Here is a 2,120-nt window from a genome sequence, read left to right as displayed (position 1 = left end):
GAGACCACTTCTTCCACCCTAATCGTGGCCCTAAAACTGAACCCCAAATACTTCTCAGCTGGGTCATAACCTGAACAAGTTGGGGAAACAACAAACAAAATACAAACATTCAACAAGGATAAGATCACTTACCCATACCAAGAAATACTTCCACATAAGTCCAGATGTCCAAGTCTCAGGGAAAAAAATACAAACAAAATGAATAATCAAGATAATATGGATGCTCTCTCCTCCAGCCAAGATGCCAAAAGGAAAGAAAGCTAAGGGAAGAAGGTGGCCCCGGCCCCTGCTGTCATGAAGAAGCAGGAGGTCAGAAAGGTCGTGAATCCGGTTTGCCTAAGAACTTTGGCATTGTACAGGACATCCAGCACAAAAGAGACCTCATCTGCTTCAACAAAAGGCTCCAATACATCCAGCTGCAGCCACAAAGGGCTATCCTCTATAAGTGATTGAAAGTGCCTCCTATGATCAACCAGTTCACACAGGCCCTGGACTGTCAAGCAGCTACCCAGCTGCTCAAGGTTGACACAAGTACTGGCCAGAGACAAAGCAAGAGAAGAAGCAGAGGCTGTTGGCCCAAGCTGAGAAGAAAGCTCCCGGCATAGAGGGCACCCCACCAAAAGACCACCTGTCCTTCAAAATTGCCACTATCTTGGTGGAGAAAGAAAAGACACTGTATTCTTAATTCAGGACTTGCAACAGGCAGGGATATTACAAATTATAAATTTGAAACAAAGAACTCAGGGACTCAAATAAAAAGGCTCAGCTGGTGGTGATCACACATGACACAGACCCCATCAAAATGATGGTTTTCCTGTTTACCCTGTGTCACAAGACCAGGATCTTGTATCATCAAGGGGAAGGTCAGACTGGGGCAGCTGGTCTACAGGAAGATGTGCAACACCATTGCCTTCACACAGGTCAACTTGGAAGGCAAATGCACTTTGGCTAAGCTGGTGGAAGCTATCAGGACCAATTACAATGACAGGTACAAAGAGATCTGGGGAGGCAACGTCCTGGATCCAAAATCTGTGGCTCCCATTGCCAAGCTAGAATAGGCAAAGGCCAAAGAACTCACTACCAAACTGGGCTAAAAGCACACTGTGGAGTGTTCTGTACATAAATGTAATAAAAAATTGCCCTTAAAAAAAAATTGCCCTTAAAAAAAAAAAAAAAAAAGATAATATGGCTGGGGCATGGAGAGATGGCTCAGCTGGTAAGAGCACTAGCCACTCTTCCAGATGACATGGGTTTGGTTCCCACCACCCATATGGCAGTTAACAATCGTCCCTAAGTCAAGTTCCAGGGGATCTGATGCCCTCTTCTGGTTTCCACAGGCATGGCACACATGTGGTGCACATACATACATGTCAGCAAAATACCCATACACATAAAATTTAAAAAATAATATTTTTAAAAAGATAACATAGCTACCACAGAAATTAACAACTCCATCAAAATGTTTCTTGAGAACGACAAACAAATGGATGCATGAGACAATGATTTCAAAATAGTGAATTTAAATTCAAAGAGGATATGAATAGAAAACTAAATGAAGACCATGAAAACACACAAAGAACTATAATTGAATGAAATAACTAAACTCAAAAAACATGAAACTAGAATTCCATAAAGAGAATCTCTGAAGAAAAGTCAATCTGAAATAAAATTTGAAACAAAGAACTCAGGGACTCAAACAAAAAGCTTAGAGGAAAGAAGAAAAAAGGAAGTGGAGGAAATGGAACAGAGAATATCAGACCTTGAAGACAAACTTGGAGAAATGGATCGCTCAGTCAAAGAAAATGTCAAATCTAAAACAACCCAAGAATGGACTATGCAAGACCTCTGGGACATTGTAAAAAGACAAAACTTATGAATCATAGGCATAGAAGGAGAAGCAACCCAGGGCAAAGGTTCAGAAAATACTTTCTTTTTTTTCTGGTCTTTTTGAGACAGGGTCTCCCTGTAGCTCCAGCTGCCTGGAACTCACTCTGCAGACCAGGCTGGCCTTGAACTCCCAGAGGATCACCTGCCTCTGCCTCCTGAGTGCTGGGATTAAAGGTGTGTGCCACCACGCCTGGCAGAAAATACTTTTAATAAAATCATAGAAGAAGCCAGGT

The 2,120-nt window shown here is 42.1% G+C and overlaps 1 pseudogene; it reads left to right on the top strand.

Moving 5' to 3' along the window:
* The first annotated feature begins 241 nt into the window (after positions 1-241).
* On the top strand, positions 242-1,094 carry LOC108490661 (annotated as a pseudogene).
* Positions 1,095-2,120: the final 1,026 nt, after the last annotated feature.

The sequence above is a fragment of the Nannospalax galili genome, unplaced genomic scaffold (assembly GCF_000622305.1).
Source record: "Nannospalax galili isolate Female #2095 unplaced genomic scaffold, S.galili_v1.0 scaffold294, whole genome shotgun sequence".
NCBI classification, from domain to species: domain Eukaryota; kingdom Metazoa; phylum Chordata; class Mammalia; order Rodentia; family Spalacidae; genus Nannospalax; species Nannospalax galili.
Note: the sequence above shows the minus strand (reverse complement) of the source record. Positions and strands in the feature narration are given on the sequence as shown.